This window comes from Eubalaena glacialis, chromosome 11, assembly GCF_028564815.1.
Source record: "Eubalaena glacialis isolate mEubGla1 chromosome 11, mEubGla1.1.hap2.+ XY, whole genome shotgun sequence".
Classification (NCBI taxonomy): domain Eukaryota; kingdom Metazoa; phylum Chordata; class Mammalia; order Artiodactyla; family Balaenidae; genus Eubalaena; species Eubalaena glacialis.
The window spans coordinates 6,489,106-6,508,788 of NC_083726.1; the positions used below are offsets into that span (position 1 = coordinate 6,489,106).

Here is a 19,683-nt window from a genome sequence, read left to right on the forward strand (position 1 = left end):
GGTCTGTGTTGGGGGGCAGAGATGTGGACACACCCCAGCCATGGGAAATGTCTCCTCTCATTAACCAAGTACGGAGGGGGTAGCAGACTCCACAGCTGTCAGAGTGGTGTGAGGGGAGAGAGCTGTGGGTGCAGCCCGGAGATGGTAGTCAGGAGAGGCTTCATGGAGACAGTGGAGATGTCTGTATCTCTGTGTGGTGTGGGTATGCATAATTTCCATACAGTAAAATTCGCTTGAGAAATTCAGGGACTTGGATATTATATAGGCATTGGGAATTAACAAAAGTTTTTAAGCAGAAGAGTAGGATAAGATCAGATCTGGGTTTCAGGAAAGTTTTCTGGAATGGCTAGAAAAGGGTAGAGTTTGGATGTAGAGAGGCAAATGTTTGTTGCAGTAACAACTGCCCCTTCTTAGAGTCTTTGCACATGTGGTTCCTACTTCCTGGACTGTCCTTTGCCTGGATGGCTTCTTCTCATCCTTCTGGTTATAGCACCAAAGCCGCCTCCTCAGTGGGCTTTCCCTGACTACTCAGTCTAAACTTGCTCCCTGTCCTGCTGTCTCTGTTGCATGTCTGAAGTCATCGTGCTCCCACATGGATCTCAGTGCGTGTTAAGTTACCTCGATCCCTCTCTATTAGACCATCACACAAGCAGCGGCCTGTCCCGTATTCTGTCCTCTCAGAACAGTGCGGGCCTTGCAAGGCCCTGATGAACGTGTGGTGTGAATGAGCAGTTGTGGTGTGAGATCTAAGATATGGTGGGTTGGAGCTGGTCTGGTGGTAGCATGGCTGGAAAGGGGAGAGAGGCTCCAAGGTCCTTCTTTTTAATTTCGTTTAACCAGATTAATGCTGCCCTTGGCTTATACTTGTGGATGTTCCAGTTGGGTGGCCACTGCTTTTTCCTAAACAGCTGGGATGTTTGCCAGACTTGCTGACCACTTCTGTGGGCGAGCTTTGTGGCTTATGACAACGGCATCATTTTGTTTAGTTTGGATGGCTTTTCCTTTCCCGTTGAGCAAGTTTTCTTTTGGTAGCTATCATTGCCCTCTTTTAAGTCTCCAGTGTAGCTCCTGGTCTCCGTTTTCATGTTTCTCCCCTGTCTAATGCTTGTTTTTTCTGTATTAATTCTGAGGAAAGGGAAATCAACTTGGAGTTGCCTGACCAGATAATGTAGAACATTTTGAAATTAAAATTCGAGCTTCCTGATTCTGGACTTTTGCGGTGTGCCAGACCCTGAGGCTCAGTCAAGATGACCTTGATGTGTCCTTTGTGCTGGTGGTGTGGGGGTGAGGATAGGTGGCTGGTGGCTCCCTATGAACCCATAATGGACATCAACCCTGCAGTCGGCGAGGGGAGGGCACGGTGGGGTGGAGGTGGGTGGAATGGCTCCAAGTGGAGATAGGGCTGTAGAGTCCGGGGTGAGAATGTGGGTGTACTCAGTGATTTCTGGGTGGGGATAGGGTGGGGAGCACTTGTCAGATTTCAAGGTCTTTTTCAGACTTGACCCCTTCATTCAGAATATGATGTGGTGTAGAGGCAGAGGTTAAAACCACCTGAAGCTGGAAGACAGACGTGTGAGTGTGTGTTTGGGGTATGGAGTGCGGGGGTGGGGCTGTTCTTTGTGCTGTTCTCTTTATGTTAGCAAGTGTTTCAAAACCAGGTAGGCCCTTCTGAGGGGTTGGCTGAGGACTGGTTCATGTGGTCAGATGGGGGTGCTGGTTAGTAAAGGGTAACGTTGCTGAGCCCTGGAACTGGGTCTGGGTGTGGAAGGAAGTGAAGCCAGGGGTGTGTAGAGCCTGGGACCACCATGGAGCCTCCAAGCATGCCCATGTGCTGGCCCCAGGGGGCAGAGTGTGGAGCCCATCAGGAGCAGCCCTGGGAGGAGCCAGCCAGTCTCTGGGGGTGAGCACCCCGCCCTGAGAGGTGTGCAGCTGAAGGAGAGGGTCTCTCTCTGGTCGCGCCATCCCTGCACACTTCCTGATTTCATTCTTTATAGGGAGCATCCGGCTTTCCTGACCTTTGGTTATCAAACAGAAGAAACAAACCAATATGTATCCATCTCTAGGGTTTAATTTAGAATAAGGAAAATTAAGTATTGGCCTCATTTCTATTTTCCAACCACTGTCCCCGCCCCACACCGCTTTTTTTGGGCAAGCACTTGCCTCTTTTGGTGTAGTCACAACAGCTTGACTTCAAGATCTCATCGTTATTAAATTGGTGGCATTGTTGGTGAGCCAAGGGGAGGAGGAGACCTCTGTCTCCGTAAGGGGGAGGTGTTAAACACTTCCCCAGGCTAAGTTAATCTTGTAATGGTCAAATAGGCCAAAGCTTTGTAATCTTTGGCACAGGTAAGGTAAGAGAAATTTAATTTCCATTTTCTTCCGGTTTGCTTTGCTCCTTATTCCCAGATGTCCTGAAGCACCGACTAAAGGGAGTGTTTTTTCCACTTGGAGCCATCTCTGCATCAGGTGTAGCTAACCAGCTGTCCTGGGTCAGGCACAAAAGCTCATAGGCATCATACTTTTGTCCCTGGCAGGTGGGTTTTCACATTATCTCCAGGCTCAATTTGGGGAGGTGGATGAGTGCCAGGTGGGAGCAAAGTTTTGTTTCTGTTTTTGTTTTTATACAGCAGGTCCTTATTAGTTATCCCTTTGGGAGCAAAGTTTTATTAGGTTAACATATCAACATCAGAGTGCCTTCAGGGAAACCTGAGGCTTTTTCTTTTCTGCCTTCCTTCCCTCCTTCCTTCCTTCCTTCCTCCCTTCCTCCCTCCCTCCGTCCCTCCCTCCCTCCCTTCCTTCCTCCCTCCCTCCCTCCCTCCCTTCCTGCCTTTTTCTCTTTCTCTCTCTCTTCCTCTCTCTCTCTTCCTTTCTTTCTCGCTTCCTCTCTTTCTCTCACTCTCCCTCCCCCTCTCCCTTCCCCTCCCTCCCCCTCCCTCCCCCTCCCTCCCCCTTCCCCTCCCCCCTCCTCTCTTTTGTGCTGGGTCTCGCCTGCTCCTTAGTTGCGGCATGCATGTGGGATCTAGTTCCCTGACCAGGGATCGAACCCGGGCCCCCTGCGTTGGGAGAATGGAGTCTTAATCACTGCGCCACCAGGGAAGTCCCTTCTTTTATTTATTTTTATTTATTTCATTTCATTTCTTTTCCTTTTTTTGGCCACACCGCGCGGCTTGTGGGATCCTAGTTCCCGGACCAGGGAACGAACCCGGGCCCACAGCAGTGAAAGTGCCAAGTCCTAACCCCTGGACGGCCAGGGAATTCCTTGGGGCTTTTTCTTTTAGATTGGAAATTGAGAATTCTGAATTAGATACTTTTTATTAATTTGTCCTGGTCTTTAAGGGAATTACATAGCTGTTCTGTTTTCACTGATGGCAGGGAAGAATGTTTTTAATGCCATGCTAAGTGTGGTGCCTCATAGCCTGTGCACAGCTCCTTCAGCTGAGTCTTACACTAGTTTATTTTACATGAGGCAGTGCTGTCCCCAGTGCTTGATATGACCCCTGACCAATGGTAGCTTAGCATTTGTCTCATGGGACTGAGACTGGCCAGTAGTCAGCTAACTGAAGAGGTTAGGTAAAGCAAGAATCATTAAAAAAATACATAGTTTAGGCATTTTATTTCTAACTTTAAAAAAAGATTATATTTCATGTGCCAATCTTTCATTGACCTTTTCTTTTACTTTGAATTAGCTGATCAGACTTGTCAGTTGTTTTCTTACATAAACTACACCTATAATTTATTGTTTGATATTTGGTTTTTGCCTGAAGAGGATTGAGAACTTGGATATGTAAAGCAACCTGAGTTGCTAAATCCTAGATTTTACAAATTTTCACCCAGTCCACTTATCTTACCTGTCTTACCCACACCTATGATTTAGTTAGGGTTTTTAAAGTTTTTAAAAATCTTAGCAACTGTACACTTATTTCATAGGCTTATATAGTTAAGTATGTATGTATGTGTATATGTATGTATTTATATACATTCACATATACACATCCATATATATTTATAAGTACATATGCATTTATTTATTTAAGATTTAATTTTATTTATTTTTGGCTGTGTTGGGTCTTCGTTGCTGCACGCAGGCTTTCTCTAGTTGCGGTGAGCAGGGGCTACTCTTCGTTGCGGTGCATGGGCTTCTCATTGCGGTGGCTTCTCTTGTTGCGGAGCACGGGCTCTAGGCGCGCGGGCTTCGGTAGTTGTGGCTCACGGGTTCTAGAGCGCAGGCTCATTAGTTGTGGCGCACGGGCTTAGTTGCTCCGCGGCATGTGGGATCCTCCCGGACCAGGGCTCAAACCCACGTCCCCTGCATTGGCAGGCGGATTCTTATCCACTGTGCCACCAGAGCAGTCCCTGCAATTTATATGTACAATTGACATAAACAGGTTTGGGGACAAACACTTGTTTAGCACACTGGGCAACATGCGGTTCTGTTTGTCACATGTGGCCACAATGCCAAGGGGCTCTTTTAGTAAATTAGACAGGGATTCTGCTCTTAGGAAGCTTCCAGCCTGGTGGGGGCAATTTCTGTATTTCAGAATCTGTAGCACAAGTTAAAAAGCGGCAGATGCCTTCAGAGACAGCATGTACTCCCAGCAGGAAGGGATCAGAGAATTCATGGAGAAGCAGGTATTCGACCTGGGCCATTCATTTCTTTCTGTCTTAGTTGAATATTTTTCTGTTAGTAGAGGTATAAACAGATGTAACTGTCACTGGGCCTTAGGCAGTGGGAAGAACATCTGAAGGCTTTTGAGGTTTCTTTGTCTATCCTTTGTAGAAGCACTTGCTATTTCTCCTAAGTGACAAAGCTTCATAATACCCCTGTTGTTGGGGGTTCCTCAAGAGGGATGGTGTTCCTTTCAGTCAGGAAACAATGTACTGGTCACAGTTCTGTGGTGCTAAGCTAACCTGAGCATAAAAGCACTTCCTTGGGAGACGTTGGGTAAGGTAGCTTCACAGACCCAGAGGGACCCTGCAGAGGAGCTGGGGAGGGGATTGTTTCCAGGGGGTGGGGGATTCCTCAAAGCCCAGTTGGAATGTTGTTGCCAGAAGGAGGAGGAATGGGTGCTGGACAAAGAGCAGCCTGTTGGGAAACGCTTTGTAGAGTGCCCATGAAATGGATAACACATTAACCAAAGGCCAGGATGCATCCTGATAGCAAATGCACTTTTGTATTATCTCCAATGAGTCCACCTGAGCTTCTAGAGGCAAAAAAACATAGCACATCACCCATAGGAGCTCAAGAAATATGTGATTCTTATGAATTCAAGAAATGTTGCCAGACTGCCTCCCGAAACTTACTGCCCGCATGAGCATAGCAGCCTTCCTGAGTTCTGTCCTGTGTGGGTGGGTGAACTCAAGTGAGGAGAAACGGTATCATCTGGAGTGAAGAGCCCAGCTTTGCGGTCAGTCAGCCGGACAGAGGGTGGACTCTTGGCTCTGCCGCCAACTTGATGTGGACCTTGTGCTCTTCTTTGTTGTGTGCAATGACAGCTGTTTGCAATATTCTTTATTAGATTTCTCAAAGTTACAGGTTATTGCATTTTTTGCTGTATGCTCATGCCAAGCGAAACAAAAAAGATGTATGCACAGCAAGATGGTAATAAACCTCCAACACCGACAGTCTGAGATGAACCAGCGTTGACCACTTCAGTGTAGCAGAGCCTTCACAACTTCCTCCATGCTCTCACAAACATCAGTGTGTGTTTTAATAAAAGGAGTAATACTGTAGGCATCACTCAGCAACTTGCTGTTTTCACTTCCCCTTAGCTTTTACGCTCCTGATTTTAAGCTCTCTCAGAACAAAGATCTAACAAAGTGCTCTGCATGTGGTAGGTGTTTATTGTTGAGTGAATGAATGAATGAATGCTATACTCTGGGTATCTCTCCAGGTCAGTAGTTTCTGGAAGTTAGGCCAGATTGAATAGCTTCAGCCTTTTTGTAGGACATACACCAACAGTGTATGAGGACACCATTTACTGGGCATTTCCACCAGCACTAGATGTTTTTTTTCCTAATCTGATGGGTAAAATTCATATCCCATTGTGTTTTTTTTGACCAGGGATCAAACCTGGCCGGGCAGTGAAAGTGCCAAGTCCTAACCACTGGACTGCCAGGGAGTTCCCTCCCATTGTTATTTTAATTTATATTTTCCTGAGTACTAGTGAAGTTGAGCATCACTTCACATGTTTATTGGCCATTAGTATTTCTTCTTCTTCTGTGAATTCTATATACATGCTTTTTGTCGTCCCCCCCCACCCCCCGGCATTGAATTGTTTTTCTTTTCAGTTTTTAGGAGGTTTTGTATATTGGGCTATAAATCCTTTGTTGTTAGTATTGCAGATACAACAATCCCCCTGGCTACTGTTTCTATGATTTGTTTTTCCTTTGTTTAGATGTCTTTTTCCATAAAATTTGAAGATTTTTATGTAGTCAAATATGCTTATCTCTTTATAGTGTTTAGGTTTCCTATTTCCTGTTCCATCTATTATCTAGAGAAAGCTATAGACCAATTTCCTATGTGTGTGTGCATATATATGTTTATATATATATCTGCAACATTTCTAAATATGTTTCTAAGTAAAACAATAACTTGAATACAGTAGTGTAGTAAAAGGTTAATTCTGCATGACCAAGCAAGGTTTATTCCAGAAGTACAAGGGTAGCCTCATGTGAGGAACTGTGTCAGCTGGAGAAAGCTGTGGCCCAGGGCTTAGAGCATATAGTGTATCCCAGTCCTGCCATGTACTAACTCTGACTTTGGCCAAATTGTTTAATCTCCCTGAGCTTCAATCTCCTCATCTGTAAAATTAGCAGGACAAGAAGAGTGCCATCGTACAGAGTTGGTGTCAGGACTAAATGGGATATTACATGTAAAGTGGTTAGAGCAGGGCTTGGTGCATAGTAAGTGCTCAATTAAATGTCATGCATAACAATTCACTACACAAAAAGAAAACCTACGTTGACTAAATCAGCAGATGGTTGGAAGGCATATAATAAAATTCTGCAGCTAATCCTAATAAAAATCTAAGAAAAGTGGTCATAGAGCGAGTACAGAAATACTTACCAGAACTCAGCAGTGAGCACGTTAAGTGGCCATTTAATTAAACTCTAGGCATGACAGGGAGGCCTGCATGCAGCACTCTTCCCTCACATCTATGAATCCCCAGATGATCCTGTGGACTTGACAGGCTTGTGGGGAGAGGGGCCAGAGGAGCCGCTGTGGCAGTGTCTGTCCAGCCTGAGCTGGCCCTGTGTTTCTCTTCTGTCTGGAGCACATGACCACCTGTTCCTAAGGCCTGCCCTTCCCATTGCACCGTGGGTGTGGCTTCTGCTCTCACCCTGCAGGAACCAGGAATAAATCCCTGGGGTCAAGGGGGGAAGAGGATTGCAAAAAGTAACAAGCCACCTCTAAACGGCCAGGGGAGCAGTTTTGTTGTAGTAGGAGCACTGAGAACCAAGTATGACATCTAGGGCACCGAGGGTCAGCAGCAGGTGGCTTAGCCTGGCAGGTGCACATGGTTCTGTTTTCTCTCTGCAAGGAATTAGCCCAGTCGTAATTTCTAACCTTCCCCTTCCTCTTCCGCATGCAAAATAAGTGGACCAATGTTCTCAACATGAGAGAGGGAGGGAAGGCCTGAATGATCCGAACCCTGGAGGGGTACAGGTCAGATTAGACCTTCCAGACTGGCCTGGAAAGCCTTGGTGGGAGGGGCGGGTCTCAGCATTGGTCTGATTTTAGCCTGGCATTTGTTGAACACCTGTGTTTTTTTCCTTGGGTCTTTCTTGTAGCACTTTTCTTTTTTGCCTCTAGTTTAGAAATGCTTTATTAGCTTAAAATTTATGTAAACAATGGGTGATGGATATGTAAGTTTCGAAGCATAATTATAAAAACCTCAAAACCAGCCTCCCAGCTTGAAACCATTGTGCACCACAGGGAGGCTCTTGGTTGGGGCTTCCTGCCAGGGGCAAAGGTATTCCAGGATATTTGATCATTCTCTTGCTTTTTTAAAACAGAGAACACTTACACACATATATATGTGTCTATAAATAATATATTCAGTTTTTATGAACTTTATCAAAAGGGAATCAAGTAATCTGCGAATTTCATTTTTACTACTGAATAATATTCCACTGTGTATATTGTATTAGGGTTCTCCAGAGAAAGAGAAGCGATAGGATCTATATGTGTACAGAAAGAGATTTATTTTGAGGAATTGGCTCACGTGATTGTGGAGACTAGCAAGCCCAACTCAGCACAGGCTCGAGCCCAGGAGAGCCGGTAGTGCAGTTCCAGTTCCCTGCAAAGGCTGGCAGCCTAGAGACCCGGGAGAGTTGATGGTGCAAATGAAGACTGAAGGCTGACAGGTGGAGAATTCCCTCTTACTTGGGGAGGATTGGCTTTTTGGTTCTATCCAGGCCTTCAAGTGATTGGATTGGGGCTCGCCAACATTTTGGAGGGCAATCTATTTTACCAATTAAAATGTTAATCTTATCAGAAAACACCCTTGCAGAAACACGCAGAATAATGTTTGATGAAATATCTGGGTATTTCGTGACACGTAAACTTAACCATCACATGCATAGACCACAATTTATCATCCTCCTGTCAGCAGATATTGCGTTGCTTCCATTTTTTTTGACCAGTAGGAGTACTGTGGTTATGAACCTTCTTTGTACAGGTCTCCTGGCGCAATCATTTCTCTAAGGTTTACATAGGAGTAGACTTGCGGCCTCTGGGGGCGAGTGTGCTCAGCATGCAGAAATACCTCCCCCGGGGGTGTGCCAGTTTACTCTCCCACCCGGCACATGTGTGAGTTCCCATTGTTCACATCCTCGCCCAGACGGGCGAATGGTCACGCTTCTTAATCCTACCCACCTAGTGGATGTCAAATGTTATCTCATTCTAGTCTGAACTTAACCTGCTTACTGAGGGTGATGAGCCTCTTTCCACATGGGTATTAACAATTCATGGGTTCTCTTGGTGACATGCCTGATTAAGGCTTTTCCCATTTTTTCTCTTGGGTTGTCTGTATTTTTCTTATTGATTTGTATGGGTTCTTTATACATTCTGTATACCAATCAATTTATTGGTTATATGAGGTACAGGAATTGTCTCATAGTTTGTGCATGTCTTTTCACTTTCACTATGTTGTCTTTTGTTAAACATTTTAAATTTCAATGTAGCTGTCTATATTAATCCTTTCTTTTATGATAGGTATTTTTAAGAACTTTTTAAAGGAAATCCTTTTCTGCTGCGAGATCGTAAAGATATTCGGTATTTTCTTTTAACAATTTTAAGTTTTTGCTTTTCATATTAACCCTTAGTCTTTCTGGAGTAATTTGTAACTGATTTTTGAGTTTGGTGTGAGGTAAAAATCTGGTTTTCTTTTCTTCCGAGTGCACGTTTGATTGAGACAGCATCACTACTGAGTGGCCCTCCTGAACCTTGGGACTCTACCTCTGTCACTTAGGAAATCTTGAAATATGTGTGGGTCCGTGTCTTTTTTTCTAAATTAAAATTGTGTGTGTGTGGTAAAATATACATAACATAAAATTGACCATTTTGACCATTTTTAACTGTACAGTTTTGTGGCATTAAGTATCATACATTCACACTGTCGTGCAGCCACCATCACCAGCTAGCCACCTCCAGAGCTTTTTCATCGTCCCAAACTGAATCTCTGTCCCCACTAAACGATAACTCTCCATGCCTCTCTCCCCACAGCCTGTGGGTCCGTTTCCAGTCTGTACCTGGTCAATATAAGAAGAGGCAACCCCTCCTTCCTCTATTCTGCTTTTTAATAGAATTATTTTTGTTCTTTCTTCCTGATGAGTAAATCACAAGAATGGGGACTTTGACTTAAAGGATCTCTGTATCCCTTGAAAGCACTTAACTTTGTGGTGAGCGTATGGTGGGAGCTTAATACATGCTAATAATTGAGCATTGGCATTGGATTTGAGAGAGTTCATAAGTTAAACTCACTCAGGTTCAGACCTATGAGAGAGTGATACAAGAGAGTCAGAATGTGACCAAAACACCACCTTTGTAACAGGTCCGGAGGATATGGTGCACGCAGCAGATGCCGCGCTAGCCGGGGGACGTGCTGACTTTCCCTGACTGTGTTCCAGGCTTTGGCACAGCCTCCGCAAAGGTCAGATGCTTCCGTAGAGCAGACACGCTTGCTCCACATGGCTACCTTGTGTTGGTCTGGGATGGAGAGAGAAAGAAAAGGGGTGGGAGGGGCTGATCTTTTTACAGTCGAGGAAACTGAGACTCAGAGTGAAATCACTTTGTGAGGCCACAGCCGGTAGGTTGTGAGCTGGGATTTGTTCTAGGCTTCGAGTTGAGGTGCACTGCTATTCCTGAGGCTTGGCATTCACACCTGAGCTGTACATGCCCAAGGGCAAAGCTGCCATTTCTCTCATGGATTTTTTTTTTTTTTCCTTTCTTCTTTTGGTATATGCTGTGCCCCTAGGTACTAAGCCCTGTCCTAGGTGCCAAGGAAACGAGGGCAGTGAGACAGGATGGGGAAGGGAGTGGGGGGGGACAGGCACAGGCCTAAGATTGGATGGAGTACAACAGCCTGCTTCCACAGCAGCTCAGAGAGGGTAGCACCCACCCCACCGGCTATCTGGGGAAGGGGGCCACGCCTGGCACTGGTGCGGGGCTTGTCAAACCTGCTGGAGCCACAGGCGTGTGGCCTGAGAGCTTTCCCATGAACTGTGCAAAACTGACAAATGTGTAAAGAGTCCAAGGTGTATTTGGAAAGTTTCTAGTTTAAGAAAACATTAAAAAAATGAATGGGGGAAGCATATGTAGCCTTTTTCTTAATGTGACGTTAAAGGGTGAAGCCTCAGTGGAGGGCTGTTGAGCAGTGACAGTCTTGGCCAGATTCCTAGTTGCATACTTCAGGGCACTGGGGGAGTTTTGACTTGCATTTTGTAAGACGCTCTTCAATTACTGGATACGCAGAAATAATGAAGTTGCTGAGGAGGGATTGCCTCATCGATGAGAAACATGGCAGATTGTGTTCATTTTCAAATTGTTATGGAGAACAAGTACAACTTTTTTAGATTGCCATCTTATTTTAAGATTATTTTAAAAACAGCAGTGCTGGTTTCCTCTCTTTGTCTTTCAGTAATTTTGTTGCAGGGCATTTTGGGCAGGAATATTTCATATAAGTTCTTATTTGGGCTGACATTCAAGCGCAAGACACGTTTGCTTCTGCGCGAAGGCAGACATCCGGCTGCTCTGCCACGGGTGTTTACTTTTGCATTGCTCCCAGCCACAGAAGTCATCTTAAATCTGCTTCAGAATGAATGAAATCCCCACATGCTGTTCTTAGTTTGAAAATCCAGTCTGCACTTTCATTTCTAGAATTGTGTCCTGTTTCAAATGGAGGATGGTGCTGTTATAAAGAAGCACGTACAAAGCTATTTAGAAGCACGAGTGAGCACTCGTAGGCTCGGTTGTTCCACGCGTGGTCTCCAGGTCAGAAAGACTGCAGGTAGGATGCTGCCGCTGCTGCTGCGTCCAGCCCCTCCCTTGTTCAGTGCTGCAGCTTCAGGTCTCCTGGTGTACAGTTCTGATCGCAGGTCATCTTTGCTCTAGATAAACTACTATTTTTAAAAAACGAATTACTATGTAGTGGTTTGTACTACCGCCTCCTTTTATTGCTTTCAGCTTAGTGGTAACCTGCAGCCCCTCAGAGATTGCTGAGTGAATGAAGAGAGGTGCTGGTGCTGTGAGGGTGGGCGCAGGGGGAGGGGACTGGGGGGAGGCTGGGGGCAGCTTAGGGTGGTACAAGGAGACTGGGTTGGCACCTGACCAGCACTGCTCTGGGTGGAGCGGGAGACCAGGCAGGGGCAGCCTCGAGGTTAGGAAGTCACTTCTGGCTGTCAGCCCAGTTCATTATCACAGTCACAGGTTCCCCAGTGGTGTGCTGCCACCAATCACCTGGTGTGGCCGGGGGCCCTGCCTTCATTTCAAGGTGCTTACTTTCTTTGAGACTTTTTAACAAATTGCTTTGTTTCTTTAGGTTTCATCTTCCCAGGCTGAATTTTGAAATGAAAACTACATTGTCACTGACTCCTCCTTGTGAAGGATATAATGAATATTCATTAGCCAGTTAAATTTTTTATATTATTATTTTTGTAATAAACTTTATTTTGGAAATATTTTAGATATACAGTAAAGTTGCAAAGATAAAACAGAGATTCTTCATGTACCTTTCACCCAGTTTTCCCTAATGTTAACTTAACCTAAACATGACACATTTGTCAGAATTAAGAAATTAACATTGGACAGTGTTATTAAATAAAGTACAGGCTTTACTTGGATTTCACTAGTTTCCCTAGTGAGGTTCTCGGTCTGTTCCAGGATGCAGTCCAGGATATCACATTGCATTTAGTCCTCATGGCTCCTTAGTCTCCTCCATCTGTGACACTTTCTGTCTTTCCTTATTTTTCATGACCTTGACAGTTTTGAAGAGTGCTAGTCAGATATTTTGTGGAATGGCCCTCAATTTGGGTTTGCCTGGTGTTTTTCACACTGTTAGACTGGCCTGATGAGTTTGGGTGAAGAATATGCAGAGGTGAAGTGCTGTCCTCATTGTATCGTATCAGGGAGTACAGTGACGTCAGCATGGCTTATCACTGCAGAGGTTCACCTTGCAGGCTTAGTATTTTTATTCCTTGATTTTATACATGTTTTATGTGGCTCTGGTTTCCCACTGGGTTGCTGGTCCTTTCAGGCCAAGACCCCGGCTCTTTTTGCTTTGTGCCTCTTCCCAGCGTGAGGATGCGTGCTGTGGACCTGCAGGGTCAAGTAAAGATTTTTTTGAGTTGCATGCTTCTGTGAGCATTTAACAATTTTCATAATCATAGGTGGAACAAGATTGGCCATGTGTTGATAATTGTTGAAACTAGGGGTCATTGTTCTAGTCTCTCTTTTTTATATGTTTAACATTTTTGATAAAAAATAAAGAGAAAGGGCTGCCCTGGTGGTGCAATGGTTAAGAATCCGCCTGCCAACGCAGGGGACATGGGTTCGAGCCCTGGTCCGGGAAGATCCCACATGCCATGGAGCAACTAAGCCCGTGCGCCACAACTACTGAGCCTGCGCTCTAGAGCCCACGAGCCACAACTACTGAGCCCACGTGCCACAACTACTGAAGCCTGTGCGCCTAGAGCCCGTGCTCCACCACAAAGAGAAGCCACCCCAATGAGAAGCCTGTGCACCGCAATGAAGAGTAGCCCTGGCTCACTGCAACTAGGGAAAGCCCGCATGCAGCAACAAAGACCCCACGCAGCCAAAATAAATAAATAAATAAATTTTAAAAAAAGAGAGAGAAAAACATTTCCAATCTACAGCTATAATGAATCCCAGGTTGTTTTTGATAGTGTAGGTGTTATGATGTTGATTGTTGCCAGAGTTGTTCAGGCTGTTACTCGTCTTAAATGTATTTGTTTCCTCCTCAAGGCCCGGATAGGAAGAAAAACTTGCATCTAAACCAATGTGAAGTGGTACTGCTAATAACTATGTAATAATATTTCTTAACATCTTTGAAGAAGAAAAATCATTAGTGTGCCATCAGACAATAATTCCAATTAAAATGAGGTTACAAATTAGTTGGAATGTATTTATGGAATAGAAAGAAAATCTTGACTATTTATTGTCACACTAATTTACTGTAAAGAACATTTGAATCTAATGAATTTGGATGTGGCCTATTTCTTATATGTGCAGCAATTTGACCTTACAAATTGTGAGTCTGGTCTTTCAGTGAATGTAGTAGAGAAATACTGATTCCATTTAAAGATCCTAGCCCCTCCTCCTGAACCCCAAGACACTTTCTAAGAGGTGGGGGATTGTGAGTGGATTGTGAAGGGTATACTGAGGGAACAAGCACAAAGTGACCCAGGATCTGGATAAACTCGCTGTCTTTGTGCTCCCTCAGTTAACCTGCAAACACAGTCACCGAGTTATGAGTTGTAAAAGTGAACATTGTCATGATGTATAATAAGCACACTTGGTGGTGTCACGCTTTAAGAAGATCTTGGCCCTGGAAGTTAGTACTAACTTGTGACTGTTTATACAGTTACCCCCAGCCCTACTCCCAGTGTGTAGGTTTGTCTCGTCTTACCTGTTTCAGGCCTTTATGACAGCTTTGTGTGTGTGTATGTTAACTGAATGCGTTTGGTGGTCACCAGTCATGTGAGCTGTCAGAGGCACTGTCCCCTCTTAGGGAAGGGGCGGTCTGGCTGTTGAGAGCCTAAGTCTCGTCCTTGCCTGTGTGTGGATGGCGCTGGGGATGGGGCCTTTCACTTGGTTCTCTTCATCCAGCAAACTAAGACTTGATTATATACCAGATTGTCTCCCTTAGACCTGCCTCTGCATGGAATTAATTCATGTGATGTGGAGGTTTTAAAGAACTTCCACACTGTGGATGAGATTTCTGGCTTGAGGCTGGGGCCAGCACCTGCTGCTTTTCAGCGCAGCTGGAGAGTCTTAACTCTTCCTGGAACTTGTGTTTCTTTACAGAAATGGTTTAAAATCTCAGACTTTATGGAATAAATTTTGTGGAGTGCTCAGGAATCTCGTCCCTCCTCTTTCCCCCAAGAAATATTGCACAATTGGTGAAGCCAGCTGCAGGAGGTGACATGCCCTGCAGGCAGGGGTTTGCCTGTGACCTCCCTGTATCTGTCGGTTTACAAAGGACTTCTGCGAGTTGTGGTCCTGAACCCCCTCTCAGTAGTGGGGATCTGGACAGCCCTTTTGAACCCAGCCTTGGCATCATCTGTCTGGTTTTAAAAACTCCTAAAGGAACTCATTTATTTTTTCATTATAAAATCAGTACATGTACTTTGTAAAGTACAAATATAGGTTTTCAAAAGAGAAAATCACTGTCAATACCTAGATGTACACTTCTCCAGATTGTTAAAGTCACACACGCAAATGTGATTTTTAAAAACAAACAGGGGTGCTCGCTTCGGCAGCACATATACTAAAATTGGAATGATACAGAGAAGATTAGCATGGCCCCTGTGCAAGGATGACACGCAAATTCGTGAAGCGTTCCATATTTTTTCAAATCTGTTATTATGTGCTTCATCCCCTTTGCCTATCAAATGCTGGACATTTTCAATAGAATCTCTGCCTATAAGATATCAATGAGATTAATCAGTTTTTCTGTTTGATATTTTATCAAATTAGGGCTAACTTTTTGGTATGATTAAAGGATAGCAACTTTAAAAACAAAACAAAGCAAAACAAATGGGGTCATAATATTTAAACTGTTTTGTAACCTGTCCGTCTTTAGCTTAGTTTCACACATGGGAGATACATGTCCCTCATCTTAAGATGGGCCACCTGTCACAAATGCAAAGTGACCACTGCCAGGCTGAGTGGCTTGCTTTCTCCCTGTGACTCCTGCCAGGTGCTCAGCCCAGTCAGCCTCTTGGCAGGGTTCCCTCACTTTATCTTCCTTCATGAGACCTTCTGAACCAGCCTCTCCGTATCCATACTCCATTCCTGTGGTCATTGTGAGTTCGTTTCCATTTGAATTGTTATGGCATTGATTCATTGATTTTCCGACATTTACTGATTGCCTACTCTCTGAATTTCCTGGGGGTTAACCTTATGCTGCTGCCGCCTGAGTATGTGCCTCCTGTGTTTCAGCCCTACTCTTGGAGAGGCCCCTTTGACCCTTCCCTGACTTCAGTTGTGACCAGCATCCTCTGGAGCGTCCAGTTCTGTCATCAGGAGGTGATCTCCATGGCTACCATTGAAAAACACACTACGTGTACCTTATCTCACTCAGTCTCCCCAAGCCCTGAGGTGGTTATTGAGGCCGTCTTCATGTTACAGGTAGAGGCACAGGAAGCTTACAGACTGGCCAAGATCCTGCATCTGCTCACCTCTGCCCCCACTCAGTGCTGCTTTTCTCACGCAGAAGTCTGTGGATGGCCCTGTAGGGGACCTGCCTCCAATGGTTACCTGGCCTGTGTCCTCACACGGCAGGATCGTGACCCGTGCCAGAGTATGACTGGGAACATTGTGTTAAAAGACTGTTTAGTATAGTAGACTTCCATTTTAAATGGTGAAAGTAGAAGAAAAACGTAAAATTTGTAAAACAAGATACACTTCTAAGTTTGTATTATATTTGTAGTCATATTTCAGACTGAGAATGGAAGCTTTTAGAGGTTAGAGACCATGTCTTTTAAGTTGACTTTCTATAACACTCAACAGTGCCTGCGAGCTTTAGATTCATTCATTTATTAAACACTTAATGTATTCTTATTACATGCCAAATTGAAGTATAGGATTGAAAATCTTGAATAAGAGTTCAAATGTTTCCAGTTTCTTGGCACATGGGGTTCTTGATCTTTTCCATCTTTCCCATCTTATCCCTAGCACAGGTCCAAAATGGGGAAGGAGAAAGGAGAAGGTAATGGTAGCATTCTGGAATGCTTGGGATCACGTTCATTTATTTACATATTTATACCTCTCCTGGTTTCACAAAGGATTTGAGTTGGTTGTTTGGGACTATCAAAAATAAATAAATAAGTAAAAGGTGGCAGAGCTGAATTCTTCCTTTGCTATCCCCAAAGCAACAGCAATAAAATAGATGTTTAGTATCTGATAAGGACCTCAGAGTTCACCTAGAACGCTCCTACTCAGTGTTTGTGGGGCCCAGGACAGGCTCCGCTGTCAGAGGGAACCAAGTGTAGCAGTTCTGCCCATGCACAGCCACTGCTGCGTGACCACAGAGAAGCCACTGCCCCGTCGGCCGTAGTTTCCTCATCTGAAAAATAGGGACAGTACTCCCACCTTGTAGGGCTATCATGAAGTGTAGAATCATTGTATGTAAAGATCCTGGCAAATGTATATAAAATGTCATAAAATAGTTCCTAATTTTATCCTCTGTTTGCAGGGTTTCCAAACACAAGTTTATGATGGTATTTTTACTGCTGTGCCGCTAAAATATCAACAGTATAATCATTGTTTAAGCTAAAGACACTTAGTTTGAGGCTTTTCGTTTATTCTGAAGTTGTATGACCCACATTTTAGTGTTAAAATACCTTTTTAAAATTATTAAAATGCCTTTGAAATGGAATAATGCTAAGTGCTAGGTTTTCTCTTTTCTTAACGTCCTTAGTGGACAAAATAAAGTTGGCAGCCTTAAGTTGGGTGATTCTGCCTGTTGACCGAAAAAAAATGCACAACCTAAAAGTTGAGAGTTACGTTTTATTTGGTGGACATTCTGAGAACTTCAAGCTTGGGACACAGCTTCTCAGATAACGCTGAGAAACTGTTCCAAAGAGGCACAGTGGGGAGCCAGGATATATAGGAGTTTTTGTAACAAAAGACCAGGTAGTCCGTATATCAAAGGGTTACTGTTAATAAAAGAAAACCAGATATCTCAAGTTAAGGAATTTAGCACTTTTCTATGTATGGGAAGATACAAGAGTCTGGGCTCACTGAAATCATTCCTTTGATATGCACCTCAGCTACATGGGGCCAGCATCCTGTGCTTTCTCATCCTGAGTCTCCTCAGGGTGCACCATCGGGGTTGGCTGAGGCAATTGGCTGCTAGATGGTGGGCATCTTGTTTCTATCCTGAGTTCCTTCAGGGCTCACCGTCGGGCCGCTGTAATGTGGTGGCTTGATGGCTGTAACATCCTTTGTTTACTGATATGGCAGGCAATATTTTAGTTCACATGCCCTTAATGAAAGGCGCTGGTCAGTGAAGTTGGAGCTTTCATATGGTGCCCTGCCCTCTCCCCTGGGGAAGAGGAAGCCATAGCCAGAGGTGCAGAGTGACACAACCCCTTCTTACCTGACTCAGCTCAGGGTCCCCTCTCCTGGGGAGTCTTCCCACATCTCTTCCCAGCCTCCCACCCCCAAACCCCCTTCACTCCTGCTTAGGTCTATTACGTAGCACTTGTCACACTGTGTGGTCCTCTGGGGGCTTGTCTGTCTACCCTACTAAACTCTAAGCTGCTTAAGGAAAAGTGTGGTGAATTATTTAGCTTGTGACTTCCAGAGTCTAGCAGAGAGAGCGTACATATAAATAAATGAGGGGGGAAATGACACCAATAAGCCTCTAATAAAACATTAGCACAGCATATCTCTAACTCTATTTCTGAAAGTACCCCAAAACTCACCACAAACTCTGCTCACCACTCTTTTTTTGAATTCAGATCTTCTTCTTTGGGTGTGTTGCCCAAAGAAGGCTCGAGCTGTTCCCGGGACTGGGGGGCAGCGGCAGGAGCTGTATGACATCCTGACCACTGAGATGTTGTGTTAGAATTCCAGGTGTTGCTTCTCATGCTGGCATTTTATAAAATGCATAAGGAAAGAAATTAACGTGTTTTTTTCTATCACATTGGTGCTTTGAAGTTTTTCTTAATTGGGCTTTCTGCTTTAATTAGCCTGGCTTCATATTTTCTTTCTCTTTTTTTTTTTTTTTTTTTTTAAGCTTTGAGCAAGTGTCAGAGAAGCAAAGAAGCTTATATAAAAGGTTTTAACCTTTTTTTTATTTTAACTTTGCCAAAGATAGAACTGGTACTTAGCTTGTCCTGGCAACTTCTTTGATAGAGAGTGATAGAAATTTGGCTTTGTTTATTACTTTTTATGTACATTATGTGAGAAGAGTAAAGGTAAGATGGCTCTGTTTATGTCTTGGTTCATGAAAAATATGAAAGGCTAACCAGTAGGATTCGAACATAGCCACTACGCTCTCCCCAACCAAAAAACAAAAACAACAAAAAGATCAGAATGTTTTTACATAACCCATTTATGAACATGGTAGGTTTCTAGAATTTAAGATTTACTTATCAATTAAAAAAAAAAGGAAAAGCTAATACCTGTAATTATCGTTATTAGATTTTACTTATTTACTGACTGTCAACCATTGAAACCTGTCACTGAGAGGTGCCATTTCTAAGTTGCTGACTGGCATTATCAAATTTTACTGCAGTGATGATGGAGAGAACTGAGCTAACCTGGTTAGAAAGTGGGCCATTCAGGCTCATCAGAATCATTTGTGTGTGTTAGAGGATCAATTATTCTAAGAATTGAGACCTAATAAAATATACTTAGTGCTGACATTACACAGAACTTATTTTATTTGGCCTTTGAACCAGAGGACCTTGAAGTTCAATTCCTGGTGAATGTCAGTCGCTGTTGTACCGCTGATGCAGATGCTGGGAGCAGGAGAAAGTTCTGTTTTTCAAGTTCTGCAGAGGGCTCCTTTCCTCCTCTTTTTCTTTCTTCTTCTTCTCTCCTGTCCTGTCTTCTCCCCCTCCTCCCCTCCCTTTTCTCTTTACTGAGATATTAATTAACATACAACTGAATGCCCTCATTTAGAGGCTTTGACAAATAGATACGCCTGTGTAGCCACTGTCCTAATCAAGACACAGAACATTTCCATCATTTCAAAAAGTTCCCTGTGCCCCCGTGCAGTCAGCCCCCCTGTCCCCAGCCTCAGGCATACATTGATCTGTCACCCTAGGTGAGTTTTGCCTGGTTTAGAATTTCATGTAAATATGAGACACACGGTGTGTATCTTTTGCATCTGGCTTTTGCTCACCATGATGTTTCTGTGTTTCCCTCATGTTACCTCTGTCAGTGGCTCATTCCTTTTAAGTGCCAAGTAGTTTTCCACTGCGTGTCGA

The 19,683-nt window shown here is 44.1% G+C and overlaps 1 protein-coding gene and 1 non-coding gene across 4 annotated transcripts in view; both read left to right on the plus strand.

The window, feature by feature from the left end:
* PACSIN2 (protein kinase C and casein kinase substrate in neurons 2) overlaps window positions 1-19,683 on the plus strand; it is a 133,813-nt gene that overhangs the window by 18,784 nt on the left and 95,346 nt on the right. Inside the window, exon 2 of one of the 3 annotated variants that reach the window (XM_061204239.1) lies at window positions 10,056-10,154. The exons of the other annotated variants lie outside the window; for them this stretch is intronic. The gene's annotated coding sequence lies outside the window, so the exon portion shown is untranslated. The remainder of the gene's footprint in view (window positions 1-10,055; window positions 10,155-19,683) is intronic. 3 annotated transcript variants of the gene reach the window in all.
* On the plus strand, window positions 14,985-15,091 carry LOC133101863 (U6 spliceosomal RNA). The gene has a single exon (XR_009702749.1). It is a non-coding gene; the product is annotated as a U6 spliceosomal RNA (small nuclear RNA).